The sequence below is a fragment of the Lycium ferocissimum genome, chromosome 6, assembly GCF_029784015.1.
Source record: "Lycium ferocissimum isolate CSIRO_LF1 chromosome 6, AGI_CSIRO_Lferr_CH_V1, whole genome shotgun sequence".
Taxonomy (NCBI): Eukaryota; Viridiplantae; Streptophyta; class Magnoliopsida; order Solanales; family Solanaceae; genus Lycium; species Lycium ferocissimum.
The window spans coordinates 56,441,607-56,448,808 of NC_081347.1; the positions used below are offsets into that span (position 1 = coordinate 56,441,607).

At 39.6% G+C, this 7,202-nt stretch overlaps 1 pseudogene; it reads left to right on the forward strand.

Annotated features, from left to right (window-relative positions):
• Positions 1-5,247: 5,247 nt before the first annotated feature.
• On the forward strand, positions 5,248-6,794 carry LOC132060830 (hydrolase 3-like; annotated as a pseudogene).
• The last annotated feature ends 408 nt before the right edge of the window (positions 6,795-7,202 follow it).

The following is a 7,202-nucleotide window of genomic DNA, read 5'->3' on the forward strand; positions in this document are numbered from 1 at the left end:
CACTTACTATAAAGTTCACCATGTCTGTGTACCATGGCACCTCAGCTGATTAAAGAGTAAAACGATGTTCATTAGAAAAAGTCTCCTTAATCACCACTACTTCATCTACATGTTCCCGATTTCCCAATCTCGATAAATGATCTGCTACTTGATTTTCTGTGCCCTTCCGGTCAAGAATCTCAATGTTAAACTCTTGCAACAACAACACCTAACGAATAAGCCTCGGCTTTGCATCCTTTTTCGCAAATAAATAACGAACTGCAGTGTGATCAGTATATACAATCACCTTCATGCCCACAAGATATGATCGGAATTTGTCAAAGGGGTAGACAACCGCTAATAACTCCTTCTCTGTGACAGTATAGATCTGGGCTGCATCAAGTGTCTTGTTGGCATAATAAATAGGATGAAAATCCTTGTCTCTTTTCTGACCAAGGACAGTACCCACAACAAAATTACTTGAATCACACATCAAAATAAACGGCAGAGACTTATTGGGTTCGATGATAATAGGAGCAGACACTAACCTCTGCTTCAACTCATCAAAAGCCGTCAGACAAGCTTCATTAAACACATACTTCACATCTTTCTCTAAAAGCTTGCACATTGGATTAGCAACTTTAGAGAAGTCTTTGATGAACCGTCGATAGAAGCCTGCATGCCCAAGAAAATTGCGCACTCCCCGAACTGAAACATGTGGTGGAAATTTTCCAATTGCTTCAATCTTCGCTTTGTCAACTTCTATTCCCTTGCTCGATATCTTGTGCCCAAGAACGATGCCCTCTCGAACCATGAACTGACATTTTTTCCAGTCAAGTACCAATTTCGTTTCTTCACAACGAGCTAACACGGCATCAAGATGGTTCAAGTAGTCATCAAAAGAATCCCCAAAAATAGAGAAGTCATCCATAAATACCTCCACATAGTTTTCCACCATATCGATGAAAATAACCATGATACATCGCTGGAAAGTACCTCGAGCATTGCACAAACTGAAAGGCATCCTCCAAAATGCAAACGTGTCATATGGACATGTGAATGTGGTCTTCTCTTGATCCTCAAGTGCAATCATGATCTGGTTGTAACCTGAATAGCCATCTAGAAAGCAATACTAATCGTGCCCAGCCAATCTATCGAGCATCTGATCCATAAAGGGCAAAGGAAAGTGATCTTTTCTGGTGGCGTTGTTCAGCTATCAATTCATTCTTCTCGTTCTCTACCACAGTCATGCCCCCTTTCTTTGGGACACATTGTACAGGACTTACCCATTTGCTGTCAGAGATGGGATAAATAATGCAGCTTTCAAGCCACTTGATTACCTCTTTCTTCACCACCTCCTTCATGATCGGGTTCAGTCGTCTCTGGCACTCAACACTCGGCTTGCTGTCCTCCTCCAATAATATTTTGTGCATGCAAAACGAACTACTAATACCTTGAATATCAACTATCGACTACCCAAGGGCTCGGATTCGATCTCTTAGCACTCGTAATACACGTTCAACCTGCACATCAGTCAAATAAGGAGAGAGGATTACAGGCAATGTGGCTTCACTACCCAAGAAAGCGTAGCGAAGATGAGGGGGTAATGGCTTCAACTCAAGAACTGAAGCCTCTTCAATAGATGGTTTCGTCTTTTTCCATGACTCTGGTCTGTCTATCTCCTCAAATGGTGTGTTTGCTCGTAGATAAGCACATTAAGTGTCAAGGATGCTAAGACACTCCTCGACTTCTGCATCAATCATCAAGTCTTCCCCATACACCAAAGTTGTCTCCAAAGGATCTCGCGAAGCTAGAAAGTAATCTAACTTTACATTAGTGAGCTCGAGCTCCACCACAGTAATCACCTTCAACTCCTCATAATGGGTTGGAAGCTTGGTAGCTTAAACACATCAAAAGTAGCCTCTTGTCAATCAACTGTCATAGACATCTTCCCATCTCTCACTCGGATCACAGCATCAACAGTAGCCAAGAATTCGCTCCCCATGATGAGAGGAACACTCTTATCTGCCTCATAATAAAATATCACAAAATTAACCGGTAGAATAAACGGGCCTACCTTTACAAGAACATCCTCAGTAAAACTATCAGGATAAGAAAGAGATCGATCAGCCAGCTGTAAATGTAATAGTCATTGGCCTAGGCTCACAAAAGCCCAATGTTCGGAACACAGAAGTGGGCATCAAATTAATACTAGCACCCAAGTCACACAATACTAGCCCAACTTCAATGTTGCCAATAGTAATCAAAATCGTGAAGTGGCCCGAATCTTTCAGCTTTGGAGGAATTTTACTCCTCACTCTAGAACTGCACTCCTCAGTAAGTGCAATAGTCTCAAACTCTGTCCAACGCCTTTTGTTCGTAACCACATCTTTGATGTACTTAGCATATTTTGGAACTTCTTGCAAAAGCTCCACCAAATGTATGTTGATATGTACCTGTTTTAAGAGTTTAAGATATTTCTTGCAAGCCGAATCTACTTTTTGTTTCTGAAGTCGCTGTGGAAAGGGAGGGGGTGGTCAAACCACTTCTTCTACATACTGCTCTGCGACTGTCTGCTTTGGCTCAGGTCGCTTAGCAGCGATGAGTTCTGCTTCTGCTATGCTCTTCTTTTTTGGAGGGACTTCTTCTAGTTCTCTGCCATTCCTTGCACTCCTTTGGATTCTTCTTAGTATCACTAGGAAGAGCACCCGGTGGTCTGACATTCTGCATAATAGCCATCTACCCCATCTGACGCTTAAGCTCATGAATAGATTTCTGCATCTCACTCTGAATTTTTTGATTCTGCTGCTGCATTACTTGTGTTTGAGCGATAAGCTGCTTCATCATCTCTTACAAATTGCTAGCTGGCTGAGCCTGAGGTTGCTGATAATTGTTCGGCTTGTGGAAGTCCTGCTTCCTGAATGGAGTGTTGTAATTATTTTCGTAATTATTTCCATAATAGTTCACCCAATTTCCAATACCACGATTCTGCTGCCCCATAAAATAGACAAACTCTGGATTCAATGGGCAATTTCTATAATCATGCAACTCACCACAACTTACACATGCTGCCTGCTGAATATGTTGAACTGGTTGGATCTGCTAAACTTGAGGAAACGCCCTAAACATCACATTAGTAAGAATACTTATATTAGCCCGAATAGCTGCAACATTATCAACTTGAAGGATCCCAGCAGCTTTCTATGGTAACCCCCGGCTAGTTTTGTGATACTCATGATGACTTTCAGACATCATCTCAATGAGAGCTTCCATTTCTTCATATGTTTTGTTTAAAATCTTCCCTTGAGCTGAAGCATTCAACAAGGCCCTTGATTCATGGTTAAGTCCTTCTACAAAATAGTTTCCAATGATCTCATTTGGCTGCATGTGATGTGGGCAATCTCGTAAATAACCCTTATACCCTTCCCAAGCGTGTGGTAGAGATTCTGAATCTCTCTGAGTGAAGTTAGCAATTCTTCCTCGCAGCTCCTTTGTTTTCTTGGGTGAGAAAAACCTGTCGATGAACTTATTCGATAATACCTCCCAAGAAGTGATAGAACCTGCAGGCAGATTTGTCAACCACTCCCTCGCTTCACCAATCAATGAGAACGAAAATAAAGACAACTTCACATAATCATCGGGAACATCTCTCTATTGGAAATTCTCGCTCAACTCCACAAACTGCATCAAGTGCTTATGCGGTTCTTCGCTAGACTTACCCATATACTAGCACATATCTTTGCGCAGCCCTTTGTTCTTCTTTTAGCTCAAAATTTCCAGTAATGTCAGGCTTAACGATAGCCTTAGCAATAGTTGCCAGACTAGGTCTAGCATAACTGGACAAAAGAATCTGCTATTCTTGTTCCCTCGTAGCCGCTCTTGCACCCTGTTCATCCCCGTTTCTGTTTCTATCCCTTTCTGTCTCCTCGAGAGCAAGTCTTGCTGCTTTATCAACTATTTTTTTCTGTCTGTGTAAAGTTCTTTCAATTTCGGGATCAAGATCAACTAACGGTTTTCCTAAACTTCTAGTGCTTGGCATAAACCAGAGAAACCTAAAGTGACATAAGTAGACCAACGAAAAAAATAAAGACTTGAATAGAAAAACAAACTCAAATTAGAAAAATAGTAAATTTTTCTAAGTCCCCGGCAACGGCGGCAAAAACTTGTTGCTCCCAAACGCACACGCAAATATACGCGGTTGTACAAGTAATATAGGCTTTTAAGTCCAGATATCGATCCCACAGAGACTTAGATTCTACTGTTAAACTAATTCAAATTCGAAACTATTCAAGAAAGTGAAAATCAAGGTGTTTGTTGTAACTAAACTAAAACTGAAAAGTAAACAATTTGTGATGGGTGTTTTTGTGACTGAGAGTATTTTGACAAAGACTGTAACATTTATCAGATGAGAGAAAGTTCCAGGTCATGGCTTTCAACAATCCAGTTGATCTTCTGACAATTCTACCTATCTTATTTCCTGGGTTGCTAGTTGAAGGGTTAATTATAACTTTATGAGTATCTTCCGAGTTGCTCACAAGCCTGTAGATGCTACTATAACGCCTATATCCATATGGTCGCTAGAGGTAACAAGAACGCATTTACTTCTCCGTATTCAACTAAGCAAGGCTAAAGGGTATATTCCTATCCTCATTAGCCAAACGATTATATCGAACAAGCCCTATTTATTCTTATTACACATGCAAATTCTCTATCCCTAGTTCAATTCACACGCCACAGATAGTGTTCAACTATTGGCCAGATAATCAAACAATTAAGACCAAGAACAAATAAGCAACCCAAAATATGGAAAATCAATAGATAATAATTATCGTCAAACCAACTATCATGTCTTTCGCCACAACCCTAGAATTAAGAAGTTTAGCTACTCATGATTCTCAATGAACAATAAGAATTCATGAAGAAACTAGGGTTGAAAAAAGATAAAAGTGAAATAAAATCTAGAGAGAAGGTAATATAACGGCTTACAAGTCTTGGAATAATCCCAGCACGTCACTAGTAACGAACAAAACATCTATTTATAGTTTAGGGTTGTTAACCAAATAAAAGGGTCCTAATCCTAATTAAAATCGGACAAAACTGGGCATTCCCGCGTTAGCCACACGTCGCGGGTCCAACGCGGGGTCTTCAGTGATTTGGGCCCTCAATTGTGCTGAGCCCGCGACGCGGGCGTGACACGGATTGTCAAAGATTTTGCAGCTCGTATTTTTCGTCATGGCCCTGCGACGCGAGCCTTACGCTTGAGTGTCACCTCGCATTGCATCCGCGACGCGGGGCTGGTACAATTTCCTTCAATTTTTCCAAAAAATCTTCGAAGTGTCGTACGCTCCTCTCGTTTACTCGTGTGCGCAATATCACCTCCAGAATCAACCAAAACTGCTCGGTTTCCTAATGTTTGTCCTCATCGTACCTATACATATGAAATATAGCGACTTAAGCTCAAATACGACGATTTCATCATAGATTAAGCAATAAAAGTCATAAGAATAGGATGTAAAATGACACGAAATATCAGAGAGTGATTCTAAAATCCATGAGGGAAAATAGTTAGAGAGATTTAATAATATCATAGTGACGGTTCAAGGAATTTATGATATCTTGGTATAAAGAGTAGAATATTGGTTAGTTGATACAGTAATATTTTGTTCTACTATACTCTCTACTGCAATGGCTAGTGAGGATAATGAAGTTGTCGAAGTTGTCACTGATCTCTATCCCCCATCTCCGAATTTACAAAAACGGCCGCGTTCATCGTTTCTACCATTTACACAACATCTTCTACGTCCCACCAGCACCAGATTCAGATCCAGACACAGGTGTCTACTCTAAAGATATCACCATCAACTCTCATGTATCTGCCAGACTCTATTTACCAAACAAGTCCACAAACCAAAAACTTCCAATAATAGTATTTTATCATGGTGGCGGACTCATTCTTGGATCAGCATTTTTTAACAAGTATCATTGTTTCCTTAATCTCTTGGTTTCTGAGTCCAACTCAATTGCTGTGTCAGTTGATTACAGGCTAGCCCCAGAACATGACGTGTCAACGGTTTATGAAGATTCTTGGACTGCCCTTCAATGGGTCGCTAGCGGATATGATTCGTGGCTAACAAGTCACGGTGATTTGAATAAGGTGTTTTTAGTTGGGGAAAGTGGTGGGGCCAATATAGTTTTCAACATGGCTATGAGAGCAGGCAGAGAGAAGCTAAATGGTGACGTTAAACTAAAGGGTTCTATTCTTGCTTGTCCTTATTTCTTAATCCCGCATGAAAATGTTGATGCGGAGGCTTACAAGTTATGGGCCAAAGTTCTCGGTCCAAAATTAGAATCCCCTTTTGATTGTCCAATGATTAATCCTCTTTGTAAAATGGGTCCCAGCTTATCAGGGTTAGGATGTCCAAAGTTGCTTATGTGTATTCTTTGAGAAAGATGAATTGGTTCCCGGAGAAATGGTGGTGCAATTTGTTGAAGGTGTGAAAAAAAGTGGATGGAATGGACAGCTAGTGTTTTTTGTGGTCGAAGGTGAAAGTCATTCATTTTTTATTGAGGATCCAGAAACTGAGAGAGCTAGAGATCTCATTAAGCAATTTGCTCCTTTCATCCAAAGCAAGTGATTAGATATTTGTTATTATGGCTGAGTTGTGTTACTAGCTGGTGAATAATTGATTATTAGGTTGCTTCAGATTACTACTACATCATCTATTGATGACTTAGTATCATCTTTAATCTTGTTCTAATAAAAGTCTTAGCTTGTTGTTGATCACTCAAGCTCTTTTAGACATGGTAGAATCAGATCGAAGCAAGCAAGAGAATCCCCATTCAATGATGTTTTGGTCTATCCTAATAAATGATGCATTTTTATATTTAGAAATAATTTAATTTTAAACATTTCATTTTAATCTTAATGAGAAGATTTATTGCCACACAAATATTTATACCTTATTGTAAAGGACAAGCTCCAAAAGTATTTCTTTCTTTATTAAAGAATATGTTAGGTGAAAGTGCATCCAAGAAAATGAGACAAGTAATACGCAATTGAACAAAAGATGAGTCCAAATTCTTTTGTTTATAAATCAATCTATGAAAATAGAGCAAATGGATCTTATCTACATTACAAGTTCTATATTTATACTCCCTACACTACGATCTCTATTTAGTAATTAATCATTCTTTTTAATTGTAGTTTAGTCTTAGAGTTAATG